The sequence below is a fragment of the Pan troglodytes genome, chromosome 5 (assembly GCF_028858775.2).
Source record: "Pan troglodytes isolate AG18354 chromosome 5, NHGRI_mPanTro3-v2.0_pri, whole genome shotgun sequence".
NCBI lineage: Eukaryota > Metazoa > Chordata > Mammalia > Primates > Hominidae > Pan > Pan troglodytes.
Genome location: NC_072403.2, coordinates 9574230 through 9590160, shown reverse-complemented (window position 1 = coordinate 9590160; position 15931 = coordinate 9574230).

Genomic DNA, 15931 nt, shown 5'->3' with positions numbered 1-15931 from the left:
CTCTGCTGGAACAAATGCATCGTGAAATGAATGCACGGAGACTCAGAACAGGCCTGGGGATGCACTGGAGTGAGGCCTGCAGGAGTTAAGTTGGGGCGGTGTCCTCACTCCACATGTTACAATGGCTCCTGGGTGACAGGAGACAAGTTTGGTCCTGGCCCTTAGCCTCATGCTTACAGTGCTCCCCATCCCCCCAAAAAAGAGTTGACAAAACTGAATCCTGAGACACATGGGAAATCATTTAGAGTGGCCTGCTTGGGGCTAGTCTTAGGCAGAATGATAACTTAGTATTAATGATGACAAATGGCCAGCACAGTGGCTCACACTTGTAATCCCAGCCCTTTGGGTAGCCGAGGTGGGAGGATTGCTTGAGCCCAGGAGTTTGAGATCAGCCTGAGCAACATAATGGGACCCTGTCACTACAAAAAATTTAAAAATTATCTGGGTGTGGTGGTATGTGCCGGTGGTTCCAGCTACTCGGGAGGCCAAGGTGGAAGGCTCGCTTGAGCCCAGGAGTTTGAAGATGCAGTGAGCTATGATCACACCACTGTACTCCAGCCTGGGTGACATGGTGAGACCCTGTCTCTTAAGAAAAAAAAAGGAATGATAAATAATGAGCAATAACATTAGTCACTTTACATATGCCAAAAAATATCCACAACCAATGTCTCACTTTATCCCCCATCTTGTCCTGTGGGGTGGGTAGGTATCATCAGATCTTACTGATATGAAGATGAAGGATGCAATGGGGCTCAGCTGAGACGCAGGGTGAGCCCAGGATTTCCTGGAGCCGTGCTGATGGGTGTTCTTGTCTCCATCCCCCCTCTCCTCGGGCGAGTGCCTTCTTTCCTGCCTTTCTTCCATCCTCAGGTCTGCTGATCTCTGCTAAGATACTAACCAATAATTAACATGTGACACAAAGCCACACTGGAAGCTGGAAAATTCCATGCAGTTGAAAAAGAGCCTCCGTATCTGGTTTCCCACAGGGAAGGTGAATAATTGAGTACCTGGCCACCTTTTTGAAACCCCTGCTCTGTGTCATGGAACGTGTGGCTGCCAAGGATACTTCTCACATATCGAAAGTTCTAATGCAATGGAAAAGGATATTCTTTATTCCGGGACTGTCTCCAGCACCTAGTGTGCCACCTGGCCATGCTGTAGGGAGACCCTCTGTGGAACCAGCGTGCCCCTGACCCTGCCGTCTGCCCTGACTGGAGCTGGGAGGATTCTTCACCCAGGGCGGCCACTGAGGCAGCAGCTGGTGGGAGACCCCAATAGAGAATAACCAAACCAGCCTCTAATTGCCAAACTGGAGCTGGCACTAGACACCAAGAGCACCTGGGTGTCATGAGGGATGGGAGAGAGAGAGGACAGCAAGCAACTAATTGGCAGCAGAGCCCACTCCTCCTGTTGGTGGATTCTCCCTAGTTGCTCTCCAGTGGGGCACTAGAGGCAACACAGATTGCAGCCAAGATGGTCTGCACGTGCTGCAGGGGCTCTGCCAGGGCAGCTGCTGCTCAGGACTGTAGGAGCAATGTTGCTTGGAATTGGAGTCTCCTCCAAAGAAAGCACAGCTCACACAGATCTTAGTGAGAAATAGCAACAATAACTGCCACCATCATGCCCCTGCCACGTGGCAGGCTCTGGGGTACACCCTTTCCAGGTATTACTCCATTGGCAGCAAGCATATAAGTGGGGCTATTATGATCTTCACTTTAAGGACAAGAGGAACAAGGCCACAGAGGTGAGGTGACTTGCCCATGTTACTCAACAGTCGTAAAATGAAAGCCACATTCTGATCTGTCTCATCTGTCACTTTCTTTTTTAAGTTAATATACACTTTTTCCCCATATCAGTGTGTACAGATCCACTCCATGCTTTTCAGTCGTTGTGTGTGTTCTGTTTTGTAAATATACCATAATTATTTAAGGAAAACCCTGATAAAATGAATTTTGGTTATTTCAGTTTCTCAATGTTACACACTATGATAATGGACATTCTTGCATATATATATGTGTGTATATATATATGTGTGTATACATATATATGTGTGTGTATATATATATATATATATATATCTTTGCACTGTGTGCAAGGTATGTAGAGTTTATATTCCTCAAACTGAAATGCTAGGTCAAAAATTATTATTCCTTTAACTGAAATGAGAGTCACATAACATAAAATTCAAAATTTTAAAGAGTACAACTCAATGGGATTTAGTACATTTACAATAACATGCAACCATCACCTCTATCCAGCTTTAAAACATTTTCATCATCCCAAAATAAAACTTCATAACCATTAAGCAATTACTCTCCTTTCCCTCCTCATCCCAGCCCCTGGCAACGACCAATCTATTTTCTGTCTCTGCAAATTTGCCCATTCTGGATATTTCAAATAAATGCAATTATGCAATATGTGACGTTTGTGCCTGGCTTTTTCCACTTAGCATAATGTTTCTGAGACTCCTCCGTATTGGAGCATGTATCAGTACTTCATTCACTTTTGTGGCTGCATAATATCTCCTCATCTGCATATACCACAAATATTCATCTATTGAACATTTGGGCTGTTGCCCTCTTTGGGCTACTATGCATAGTGCTGCTATGAACATTTGTGTACAAAAGCATTTGGTTGAATGCCTGTTTTCAAATTTGTGGGTACATACTTAGGAGTTAAATTCCTGGATCATTGTGGTTAAAATTGTGACAGGCATTGGCAAAATACTCTTGAAAAATTGTACCATTGTGCACTTCTGCTAAAAGTGAGGTAGAATATAGGTCTTCTCACAGTGCTGCCAATACTGGGTATTCTCAAAACGTTTCATATTTGCCAGTCCGATTGCGGGAATAAAAGATACATTATTTTGCCAACTTTTAATTTTTAGTTAGAGGGCCGTTGGGCACCCAGGCAGCATTGCTAGTTTCCCACTTTGTATTTGTTTCTCTTTCTATTTTGTTAACAGAATCCTGATTTTGTTTGGAAGGACAGTGTGCCTGGTTCCAGGTAATTGATCATGATGAGTCGAAGCTGGAGGTTCTCTATTGGAGGGTGGTGCTGCCCCTCAGGAGGCCTTGGGAAACATGTGGGAAGGTTTGCAGCAGCCACAGTGTTGGGGAGTGGGTGCTGGCATTTCATGTCCATGGGTCAAGACTAATAACTGTCCCATGACTGGTGAAACAATCCTCTCCACAAAGAATTTTCCATCCTCAAAGGCAGAAAGTGCTCTGTTGAGAAACACGGGCAGCCAATCTACCAGGATTTAGCCAAACTCAGGGTTAAGGGCGCAGTCCTCCATGAGACTGCCTTCACTTCAGACACCAGCCACAGTTTAGAGGTCCTGGGGCACCCTCACTTCTGCCCAGCTGGCTACAAATTCAGGGCCCCCCATGTCCACCCTCAGGTCCAGAACTCCCTGACAGCACTGGACTTACAATTTTATTATTGCAAAGGATACAAACCAGAGCCAGCCAAAAGAAGAGACACTTGGGGCCGAGTCTGGGAGGGCTCCAAACACAGAGCTTCCATCGTCCTCGGGAACACATTACCGTCCTGGCACATCAGTGCTCGGGAGCACAGAGTTTTTCTTGGGGCTTCATTATATAGTCACGATTAATTGAATCATTGGCCATGAGGATTAACTCAGTCTCCAGCTCCTCCCCTGCCCAGAGGTTAATCTGGTGTCACATAACTTAAAACCCCAACCCTCTATCATATGGTGGGTCTTTCTAGCATGTCCAGCCCCCATCCTGAGTCACTTTGTTAGCATAAACTATCAGGTGTGGTCCTAGGAGCCCACCATGAAGAACAAAGGCACTCCCATCACCGGGGAACTTCCGAGGGTTTAGAAGTTACCTCCCAGGACCTGGGAACAAAACCAACCTAATTATTCATTGCACATCAATCTTCTGTTGCTCAGCCTCTCTTGCGGCTAGAGGTGGTCTTAGAACACAGTTCTAGCTGGTGAAACCTAAATGGAAGTTTGCTGGGGTTGATAGGAAAGCTCTTGCTGTTTTTTGTTCCCACCTCTCAGCCCCAAACCAATCCCTCTTCTTTGTCTTGAACTTGGGTGTAATATATGAAGCTGTGTTACAACTTGTGTTGAGTAAAGTGAAGGAACAAATACATAGAAAGAGCTTTGTTCCCCCATGGTGTTTTTTCATGCTGAACCGATGCTAGTAAGTGCTCCCGCCTTCCTGGTTTGGAATTTTTGGTATGTGAGAATGTAAACCCAAATTAGTTTGAGCTATTGTTAGTTAGGTGCTCTTTACTTGCAGCCAAGAGCTCTCCTGACACAGCATCTTGTCATATGGTTATGGGCCACTTGGTTCTTTTTTTTCTGAGAAACATCTGCTCATATCTTTAGCCTACTTTTTTCTATGGGATTATTTTATCTTTTCTTACTGGCTTGCTAGAGAGCTTTGCATATTAGAGGAATTATCCCTTTGTCTAAAATATGTGTTGCACAATTATTTTTTCTATAGTACATCATTTGTCTTTCAACTTTCTTAGGGTGGTTTTTCTCTACAATTTTCTGCCATTTTAATATAGTCATGTTTGTTCAAGTCTTCCTTTTTGGCGTCTGAGTTGTGCGTCATTCTTAGAAATGCCTTATTTCTTTCAGAGGTATAAAAATACTCTGTGGGGCTTTAAACATTATTTTTGTTATAGGAGTTCCCCCTTATTTCATGTTTCACCTTCCATGGTTTCTGTTAGCTGTAATCAACTGAGGTCCAAAAATATTACATGGAAAGTTACAGAAATAAACAATACATAAGTTTGAAATGGCATGCCATTCTGGGTAGTGTGATGAAATCTCATGCCATCCTGCTCCATCCCACCCAGGACTTGAATCATTCGTTTGTCCAGCATCTCCATGCTGTGTACGCTACCCGCCCGTTAGTCATTGACACTGTCTGCTCCTGACATCCACCCATCAATATTGTCATTGCTCAATGATCCAGGATCACCGAGAGCAGATGAGCCTCCTGATGCATGGTCAGAAGGTCAGTAGTAGCTTCTCCGTCACAACGCCTGAGTCATTCACCTCACCTCATCACATGGCCATTTGAATCATCTTATGTCATCACAAGAAGAAAGGTGAATACACAATACGATATTTTGAGAGAGAAAAAGAGACCGCATTCACCTAATTCTTATTGCAGTATATTGTGATAATTGTTCTATTTTATTATTGGTTATTGTTCTTAATCTATACTGTGCCTAATTCATAAATTAAACCTTATCATAGGTATGTATATACAGGAAAAAACATAGTATATATAAGGTTCAATACTATCCTTGGTTTCAAGAATCCACTGGGGGTCTTGGAACATGAAAGGTGGTGGGGGGACTACTGTATACTTAAACATTTAAAAAATTTAAACGTCATATGTTATTTGTTATATTTAAACTGTATTAGATTTTGTTGTATTAAAACTCATTTTGGCATAAGAACAGAATTAGAAATAGTAACAGGTAGCATTAAACACTCACCAGGCACTGTTTTCCTTCTTTACAAGACTCATTTAATCTTCATATGAGAAAGCAGATCCTGTTATTATCTTCATCTAAGAGGGGAGGCACTGAAGCTTCCAGGGGCAAAGTTCCTTAACTGAGGTCTCACGCCTACAGAGGGAAAAGCCCAGCCTTGAGCCCAGGAGCCTGAGTGCAGAGTTTGCTTTCTTAAGCACAGGGCCCTACCAATGGAATTACGACAGCCCAGTGGATTTCTCAGTTGTATTTCTCCCATTCTGTTTCTGCATGATATGTGCCATGCGGTGTTTCTGTCTTTAGAAAATGGCTCAATAGGCCGGGCATGGTGGCTCAGGCCTATAATCCCAGCACTTTGGGAGGCCAAGGCAGGCGGATCACCTGAGGTCAGGAGTTCGAGACCAGCCTGGCCAACATGGTGAAACCCCATCTCTACTAAAAATACAAAAAGCCGGGTGTGGTGGCGGGTGCCTGTAATCCCAGCTACTCAGGAGGCTAAGGCAGGAGAATCGCTTGAACCTGGGAGGAGGAGGTTGCAGTGAGCAGAGATCGCGCCACTGCACTCCAGCCTGGGCAACAGAATGAGACTCCGTCTCAAAAAAGAAAAAAAAAAGAAAATGGCTTATTAGATATGTTTTGATTCCATCAACCTCCGCATGCACTTCCTACTTACTCTTTGCTGTATCCGAAAACTTACTTTAGGACTTGGGACCTGGAATGGTTAAGTTAATGCTGGTTCCTCCAGCTGCCTCAGGTTTGGGCTATTTGCTGTAGCGGACGTGTTTTAAGGGTGCGTGGCATTTGTAACACACACAGACATAGAGATGATTCCCATGAATAAGTTTGTTCTGCTCACAGATCCCTAGAAACAGGAAACACAGCCCGCCATGCAGGGCCACATGAGGAAGCGCCAAGGCTGGTCAGGGGGCAGACAGAGCAGAGGAAATCCTGGGCAAAAGCTTTTATTGTGGTTTCTGCAGGGAGGAACAGGGAGGCAGGGTGCATGGGCTTAGGAATGGGGCCAGGCTGAATAATTTCAGAGCTCTGGGCCATAGGGGCTGTCCCTGGTTAATGGCCCTGGGGGCTCAGGGCAGGCAAATACTGGCCCTGAGTGTGAGATCCTGATAAGGGAGGTGGTTGGAGGTGTGGATTTGGGATTAGCTGGTTTGTATGTGAAAGGTGTGTTAGTAGTGTAATTGTTTGCCATCTCCACAGATTAGCTAGTCCTGGGGTGGAGTGGGGAACAGTCCCTCTAGGGTCAGCAAAGCCCCAACATGTCAAAACATCAAAAATGCAGAATGGAGAGATGTGGGTACTACAAGACAATTATTCCTCTGTCTGCCCTGCACTTTTCTCCTCTTAGGCTTTCCTCTCCTCTATGTTATGATAGGGGTAGCAGACACCATCTTCTCACATCGTCTCCATGGTTTAGTGATTAGCTGAGGGGTGGGCTTCTGATCCCAGGTGGCAAAGGTCCATTTCTAGAATTTTTTTTTTTTTTGAGTCGGAGTCTCGCTCTGTCGCCCAGGCTGGGGTGCAGTGGCGCGATCTCCACTCACTGCAAGCTCCGCCTCCTGGGTTCACGCCATTCTCCTGCCTCAGCCTCCTGAGTAGCTGGGACTACAGGTGCCCGCCACCATGCCAGGCTATTTTTGTGTGTGTGTGTTTTTAGTAGAGACGGGGTTTCACCGTCTTAGCCAGGATGATCTCGATCTCCTGACCTCGTGATCTGCCTGCCTCGGCCTCCCAAAGTGCTGGGATTACAGGCATGAGCCACCGTGCCCGGCCCATTTCTAGAATTTTTAGAGTGGAACTGGGATGGGTTACAATATAGAGAGAAGCACAAAGGAGAGGGAGAGAGGGGAGCCTGGGACATCTGAATCCTGGATCCAGTCATCCCTGAAGCTAACTCTATGTCTGTCCTTGATAGCAAGAGTCATTAACTTGCTCTTTTGCCTAAACTAATTTGAATTGGATTTTCTTCATTTGCATTTTATCTTTATGGAAGAGAAAATATATGCATGTGTTAATTTATTCTTGGAAAGTTCCACGATGGCTTCTGAAGAGATGCTGAAACACCTAAGTAGCTCCTCTCATACAAGGTGGCATTTCAAAATTTAATAACTAACTCACAGGTGCCTGGGTAAAAATTAAAAGGTACTGCACTGTCACGGCAAAATAAAAATTAGTAGATTCAGTTGTGTTTAATCATCTCTGTTTTAAGAACCTGCATTGACCTTACTGAAGGGGTAAATCGAGTACTAATACATCGCAAGACGTGTGAGGGAGTGCTGGTGGGAACCCCCGTTTGCTAAGGCCCTTGGCAATCAGAAATAGGTTTCAGGAAAGTGATATTGCAGGCAATTAGGCAAGTCATTCTCCAGCAAATACTCTCTCTCTGAGAAAGAGATAGCGTCCCCCTACCCACCTCTCCGAGACAGGGATGTTAACGGCAGCTCCTCTCTACTGTCTGCTGCTGGTGCTTGGAAATGAGACGTGTGTGGGAACTACAAGTGGAATACCAGGAATCTCACTGCACTCGCTTGGATGAGGAAGACAGCCTGGCTCCACTCTCAGAGACACCAGCCCAGGCTGCCATTTAATGGTCCTTTCATTAAATCATCTTTTCCAGCGCTGGCAAGCCCATCCATGACTCTGTGTTTCTCCCTTGCCTATCCTCACCTTCCTTCTAACCTCCCTCTTTTGTATGCAACTTGAAATGTTCAAGATTTAAAAATAAAAACACATCGTAGGCACTCTTGGCCTATGCACCGCTTTTTACAAAGGAAATCAAGCTTTAAATAAAAGGCAGGAAACTGCTCAGCAACCCCGGCCCCTTTGAAAAGAACGGTTTCTCTGTGCTATTAAGCTGGGGGCACCTCTGCTGGTGGGGCTTGAGTGGCAGCGGGTACAGCATACAGCTACTCAATGTAACCACGGTCACACCCACTCACATTGTCTCCTCAGCCCTGTCTTTTGGAGTTTGGGCAGATGTCCCAGTAGATATTTTTACTTCTGTGACACTAATAACAAATGACTTTAAAAGCACAATGCGGGAATCCTTCTCTAAATATTTCTGGACTAAAAAAGTATAATTGGCATTGCCAAAGCAAAGCCTCGCTGGCCCTTTTCCTGGTTTTGAATGCGTGACCTCTGCCTGTGGTTCTTTTTCTAACACCTGAACATCCCTCCTCCTTGGAATACAGGTGTGGCATTGTTCCTGTTGCCCTTTGCAACCTGCTTCCTGGAACCCTCAGCGGGAGAGGACAAATACTTAGATAATCACCACACAAATGAAGATCTCCTCTCATTTCCATGTGCGTCCAATTTGGGAACAAAACTCGACACTCAGCTGCAGTCGTCCTTGTTATTAATTATTCATCTATTCAGCTACGTGTTCCATAAACATTTATTAAGTGCCAATTATGTATGAATAAGGCATTGTCTCTGCCCCCTTGTCTGTGTCCTCCTGAAACTCCTGTTCTAATTATGGAGACCTGGCTTGTGCATGAACAGCGAGGTTACAGTATGGGGAGTTTTGTCCCTGTCACCTCCCGCCTTTTGGAGGTTGTGGAGAACACCGCCTGCAAGGGGAGCCTCAGGGGTGCTTCCCGGGGCCAGGTGCAACAGCTCCCACCTCGCAGCACTTTGCGTCTCCTCCACATCTTTTTGGCATGATGGGTCCTTTTACTCTCCTCCTTCCCTCGTGAGGAAACAGGCTAATGGGGACTAAGTGACTTGTGCAAGATGACAGAGTGCGGATTAGAACCCAGGCAGCCTGACTCCTGAGTCTATGACCATCTTGTGGCAGTGTCCCCTCCTTGTAAAAGCAAATAACCACCAACAACAAAACCCTCTCTTGGCTTGGCAACGGTGACACCACCTTCTCCCGGTGTTTTCTTCACCGACTCCTCCCCTTCATTCACACAGCCCTGAAGGGTGCATCCGTGCTCCTCAAAAACCTCATTGGCCCTTGAGTCTTCTACACGCCCTGCCCAGGGGAATGTCTGCAACACATGCATATACAAGGGAGTATGGGAGTGCAGTGGAAAGATGGGGCTATTCTTGTTTAACTCTTTTAATCTGCAGAATGTATAAAGGGAATCATTATGTTTTACAGAATTTTCAGGAAGCATAAAACATAATCTGCACTAACGCCTTTCATCCCAGCACTTTGGGAGGCTGAGGCGGGTGGACTGCTTGAGCTCATGAGTTCGAGACCAGCCTGGGCAACATGGAAAAGTCCTGTCTCTACAAAAAATACAAAAATCAGCCGGGTGTGGTGGTACATGCCTGTAGTCTCAGCTACTCGGGAAGCTGAGGTGGGAGGATGGCTTGAGCCCGGGAGGCAGAGGTTGCAGTGAGCCGAGATGGCGCTACTGCACTCCAGCCTGGGCGACAGAGCCACAACTTGTCTCAAATATGTATATTTGCTGTCAAATATATATCTATGTATATAAAATATATAATAAATATATAAAATATATATTTCTATATATAATATTTATATATAAAATATATAATATATATAGCCTTTAGTGTGGAATATATAATATATAAAATATATATTTAAATATAAATATAAATTTTTATATAAATAAAAATGTATATTATATATATTTTATATCTATATCTATATCTATTCCACACTAAGGGCTCTAGGCATTGTATGAACAAGGTGGTCCAGCATTATCACACACTGGACATGCCCATATTCAATGGAAAAAAAAATCTATTTTCCAACTGCCAGAATAAGTGGATATCCTGTCAAGGGAGAAGGCTCTTTGGTCTGAGTCAGGACAGGAGACTCAGCTGGGACGCATCCCGCCTGCCAGGGAGATGCCCACATCTGCATGTGGCCCCTGGGAAAGGATTGCTGTGCTATAGCCAGTGTCCTGGTTTGGATTTAGTGATGTGAGTGTGCTGTCTTTCTTCCGTAAGGAGAGGGACCGTTTTTAAAAATCATCTTTCTACAAACTCTGCAGCACCCAGGATACGGTTGAATCTGTAGGTATTTAAAATGACTGGTTTGATAGCCCGCGTGGCCTCTCATATAAACATTCCATAGCTCCTTATTTCTCAGCTCTCGAGGCACTTGGCTGGGTCTCTCCAGTAGCCTGGCTCCCAGGATGCCGCAGGCAGCAAAGGAAGGGGTGTCTTGCCACACGCTGAGTAGCTGGAAACACCACAATTACCTGACAACCGGCAGCAGGCGCCGGGCTGCAGGGGGCCCCCCAGGTGCCTTTTGTCCCCCTCTCCCGATACTGCTCCCTTTGTGAACAACTGCACTGGCCTAGAGACCCCTCTGCTTCCAGGGCTTTCCTCAAGCCCCAGAAGTTCCCTCATTCACTTACCATGCCAACACCCACGCTGTGCTCACTGGGAGATGGCCAGTCTTCCGTGAGAAACCATCCTTTTCCTGGGTGGCACTGGTGATATCCATATTTAAGGCATTTAATAACTGTGGGATGTCTCTGCTGAATGCAAGAGAAGGGAGAATTTTGGAGAACTGTGTGCAGTCCCATGTGGGCATCTCTGCCTTTCTTTGATCCAGGTGCACTGAGGGTGGTGAGGAAGGCCGCCTGTGGAGGCTGGAGAGAGCTGGCAGGCTGGGCGTGGGAAAGGGCCCCGGGCTGGAGAGAATGCAGGCGACCAGGTGGCCAGTTCCTTCACACCTGCCTGCTGCTGCTGGAGTTTGTCCCAGGCCAGCGGTATGGACTGAAAGAACAGGCATCCTAGTGTTCCCGGGGCCACTACTCTGTATTCCCCATGCCCAGCATGCTCCTGTTTCATCCATTTTTATGGAGGAGGGCAGAGCAGCATGCGTGAGTGGTGAGGTAGAGAAAAGAGAGTCCACACAGCATGCAGGAGGTCGGGACTCGGCGGCAGGGCTGCCAGACAAAATGCAGGATGCCCAGTTGCATCTGAATTCCAGATAAACAGCCAATAAGGTTTTAGGATAAGTGTGTCCTTAATATCACTTTATATTCTCACATGCTGAATCTGGGGGCCCTATTGTATCATCACTAAGCTTCTTTTGTCTTTGTCAAGATAACCTCTCCCATTCTTGCAGCTTCCCAGCTGTGGCGCCCCCCGGCTGCCTCTGTTTCCAAGACCGGGGGGCCCTATAGCAGTCTGCAGGGCCGATGCATCTCCACACACTCGGACAAGTCGGAGGCTTCTCTGCCTCTGCAGCTCAGCCCTGGCAGGTTTGCCATGAGTGGCGATTTAAACGCTGCCTTGCTGGTGTGAAGCTGTGGAATTCCCTTGGGCTCCTGAGTGGGAGAGTTGTTTAAAATTCATGATGCTCCTTGAATTTTAATTGGGTGTGAGTAACCTGGGGACCTAGTTAAAATGCCAGTTCTGATTCAGTGGGTGTGGATGGGGCCTGAGATTCTGCAGTTCCAGCCAGCTTCCAGAGGATGTTTAATGTGGCAGGTTAGAAACCCAGAGTGAGTTTAGGCTTCAGGCAGTGTAACTGACATCCTAAACAGCCTCCACTCAGTTATGGCTCCTGCTAGGGCTGAATTATGTCCCCTCCCCACCCCCACCCCCAAATTCATATGTCAAAGTCCTAATAGAATTCAGAGACACATACAGAGGGAGACCAAGTGAGTGCCCCTGAGGAAGACGCCCGTCTACAAGCCAAGGAGAGAGGCCACAGAGGAAACCAATCCTGACATCTTGATGTTGGATTTCCGGCCTCCAGAACTGGAGGCATAATACATGGCTGTTGTTTAAGCCACCCAGTCTGTGATATTTTGTAGGGCAGCCCTAGCGGGCGAATACAGGGTGCTTTGTGGAAGTCATGGGGCAGGGTCCCCTGAGGCACCTTGAAAGTAAAGGAGAAACAGCTCTCAGGGACTCAGCCGCAAGTCATTAGTAACTAAGCGGAACAGCTGTCTTCAACAAAGCTTAACTTGGATCCCAGAACTGAAACAGCGGGAGAAACAGAACTGTCACCTTCCTTAACCTGGATCCCAGAATTTAAACGGTAGGAGAAATAGAACTCTCACCCTTCTTTTAACACTTTCAGCTCTCATGAGGGAACAGGGAGCAACCCCCCGCCCACAGCCCAGCCGCATGGACGGACTCTAGCGTTCTCCCCTCAGGCCCTCCCTTGCCTCCGCCCCCACCCAGCCAGCCACAGTCCTCTGTCCCCAGTCTGGGGAGGCCGTGGGCTTCACAGCTTCTCTCTCTAGCTCTCTGATTTTCCCAAGTCACTCATGGCATCGTGATGCTCTCGCTTTTTCTGAGTCTGGGCTTTTGAAAAGAAAGACACCCAGGCTGTTGCAACTCTAAAAGTCTTTTCTTCTGAAACCATCGCCTCTGTTAGAGGTTTTTTAAAGCCTCTCTTGAAATTCAAATCTGAGCGTTGACTCTATTTTTGTTCTCGCCTTCCTGTTGCGACAACCGCAGGGCAAGTGCAGGGAGCCTAGGAAAGCATTCCCAATGCCTGAGTGGGAGGGGAAAGGCAGGGGTGAGGAGGACGAGGAGAGACACACACAAGGTTTAACACCACTAAGCATTACTCCGCTGCACATGAGATATTTCTGAACATTTCAATCTTGTTTAATTTTCCTGCTGTACCAGGACTGCTTCCCCAACAGCAGGCAATGGAGTCCCTGAGATGCCTGTTAAAAATACAGACAGACCCCTGTTCACAAGGGCCAAGAGGTGGGAGCAACCCAAGTGTGCACGGATGGATAAATGGATAAGCAAAATGTGGTCTAGCCATGCAACGGAATGTCCTGCAGCCTTGAACAGGAAGGAAATCTTGACGCGCGCCGCAGCATGGGGGAGCCGCAATGAGGACGTTATGCTAAGCCAGTCACAAATGCATGATTCCACTCAGAGGAAGTACCCAGAGTCGTCAAATTCAGAGACACAGAGGTAGAACTGGGGTTTCCAGAGGCTGAGAGGAGGGGCAGTGGGGAGATGTTCTTTAATGAGGACTGAGTTTCAGTTTGGGGAGATGAAACGAGTTCCGTGGCTGGGTGGTGGGGACGGATGCACAACGATGTGAATGTACTTAACGCGACTGAACCGTACACTTAAAAATGTTTAAGATGAGGCCGGGCGCGGTGGCTCACGCCTATAATCCCAGCACTTCGGGAGACCGAGGGGGGCGGATCACTTGAGGTCAGGAGTTTGAAACCAGCCTGGCCAACATGCTGAAACCTGTCTCTACTAAAAATACAAAAATTAGCCTGGCGTGGTGGCGCGTGCCTGTAATCCCAGCTATTTGAGAGGCTGAGGCAGGAGAATTGCTTGAAGCTGGGAGGTGGAGGTTGCAGCGAGCCAAGACTCTGCCACTGCATTCCAGCCTGGGCAATAAGAGCAAGACCCCATCTCAAAAAAAAAAAAAATTGCTTAAGATGCTCAATTTTATGTTATGTCTATTTTACCACAGTTTTAAAAATTAGGGTCACCGTCTGCAGCAGACAGAGCTAAGCACTCGCCTCTGCCTTTTAAACTCACACAGGGTGCTTAGCCTTGAAGCTCAAGTTCCGACTTTAGACACCTTGGCTGTATAAAGTCCTCAAAGGGCACGAAGATGTCGGTCTAACTGTGGAGGAAATTCTCCATATCATGGGGTTTTAAATCAAAGCTGTGTTCAAGGCAGCTCAGTGTATTTATCTTCTGTCCATCTTTAAATCAGAGACAGAGCTGGGAAAGGAATCCCGCCGGCTAAACCCAGCCTCTCCATGGCAATCTTGTAAAATATCACCACGGTTTCTTCAACATCACCAACTGCCAACTCCAATCTCTTCGTCAAATATTGGGTACATACAGTGCCTTGAAAGAGAGGTTTTTATTCTGACACTTGCTCTGCTATGAAAACATTTTCATTCTTCCCTGCATCTTTTGTGGAAGTTGACTGAAAAGGAATCACTCCTCGTGACTCCCACTGGAAGGCCTGCTCCACTGTGGCTTGCCATAACGGGGAGAGCTTTCGAGAGTTAAGCAGTTGAAGTAAGGACTTTTTTGCCAGACTCTCTGAGAGTGAGATGCCGAATGTGCATTGTAAACCATTATCCCAGATGAATCTGAAGTTGAAGAACCACCGTATAGTATAGACAAGAATGTCTAATTTTGTTCTTGGGAGAAGAATAGTAACCAATACCTGGGGTTAAATATTTACATGTTCCATACTTCGGGTGATCTCAGACCACAACTGGTAAGGTATATCCTGGAAGAAGCATCACCCTCCTTTTATAGCTAAAATAATGGAGCGAGAATATCATATAAAAGTTAAGCCTCAGCCAGGCACGGTGTCTCACGCCTGTAATCCCAGCACTTTGGGAGGCCAAGGGAGGAGGATCACCTGAGGTCAGGAATTCGAGACCAGCCTGACCAATATGATGAAACTCCGTCTCTATTAAAAATACAAAAATTAGCCAGGTGTGGTGGCACACACCTGTAATCCCAGCTACTCAGGAGGCTGAGACAGGAGAATCTCTTGAACCTGGGAGGTGGAGGTTGTGATGAACTGAGATCGCACCATTGCACTCCAGCCTGGGCAACAAGAGCGAAACTCCATCTCAAAAAAAAAAAAAAAGAAAAAAAAAAAAGTTAAGCCTCATAGCGTCTGGCAATTTGGGTTCTTGAAGCTAGAGCCTTTTGTTCCCTCTTCAAACCCCCATGGCCTTTCCTTTTCCTAGCAGATCTCCACCTAGTTCAGGTATTCATGCTCCTCTACCCAGAGAGGTCTGGGGTGGGGAAGATCCTGCTCAGGTTAAGCCGTGCTTGGTACTGGGTAAGCCCAGTTTAAAATAAAAACAATTATAATGATGGGTGGGGCCCAAATAGAACAAGCCAATCATGGTGTTGGGGGGGGGGGAGGTGGGTTCCTGTTAGGATAAGCCCATTATGGTGGGTGGATGGGAGGGGGCTTCTGATTGGAAGAAGCCAATCCTTCTATACCATTCCCCTTGGGCCCTTGGCTCCATTCTGGTCAGTGAGACTAGAAGGGAGGGCTGGCCAGTGGAGAAGATAGCAAAATGTGCATGAGTTCCTGGATATGCAGGAGACTTCAAAGCAATTTGCCAGGCAAGGCAAGACACTTTGTGCTCTCACAGGAGAATCCGAGCTTCAAAACACTGGGTCAAAGCTCCAGGAAAGGCTCTGTCACAGCCTGTCAGCTACTCAAGAGCAAAGCAGTGACCACCAGATTGTTATTTTTAATTGTTCATATTATTTGAACAAATTCTGTGATGGTGTGAAGAAGAGACTTCGGTGTCCTAGAACTTAACTGCGGCAGAGGTAGCATTCTCAGGCCAAATATAGATCTTAGGAATCCAGGTTTTAAATGAGGACTGACTGAGGTGCAGCCATTTTTCACGGGACTTTGAGCTGTGTGGAGGTGTCATGAGTGAGAGGCGGCAATTAGAGAAGGAGAGAAGCTGTCAGAGCAAGTGCAGGCTGAGGCTGGTGA